Below are 352 nucleotides of genomic sequence, written 5' to 3'. Positions count from 1 at the left end.
CTCTCTGTCTGCACGGGGCGTCCAGGGGCGTCCAACACGCCTCTCTGTCTGCACGGGGCGTCCAACGCGCCTCTCTGTCTGCACGGGGCGTCCAGGGGCGTCCAACACGCCTCTCTGTCTGCACGGGGCGTCCAACGCGCCTCTCTGTCTGCACGGGGCGTCCAGGGGCGTCCAACACGCCTCTCTGTCTGCACGGGGCGTCCAACGCGCCTCTCTGTCTGCACGGGGCGTCCAGGGGCGTCCAACACGCCTCTCTGTCTGCACGGGGCGTCCAACGCGCCTCTCTGTCTGCACGGGGCGTCCAGGGGCGTCCAACGCGCCTCTCTGTCTGCACGGGGCGTCCAGGGGCGTC

General features: G+C 70.5%; 1 protein-coding gene across 1 annotated transcript in view; it reads right to left on the bottom strand.

Moving 5' to 3' along the window:
* Positions 1-352, bottom strand: part of ccdc141 (coiled-coil domain containing 141) — a 46472-nt gene that overhangs the window by 8103 nt on the left and 38017 nt on the right. The window lies entirely within an intron of this gene.

This window comes from Micropterus dolomieu, linkage group LG07, assembly GCF_021292245.1.
Source record: "Micropterus dolomieu isolate WLL.071019.BEF.003 ecotype Adirondacks linkage group LG07, ASM2129224v1, whole genome shotgun sequence".
NCBI lineage: Eukaryota > Metazoa > Chordata > Actinopteri > Centrarchiformes > Centrarchidae > Micropterus > Micropterus dolomieu.
Note: the sequence above shows the minus strand (reverse complement) of the source record. Positions and strands in the feature narration are given on the sequence as shown.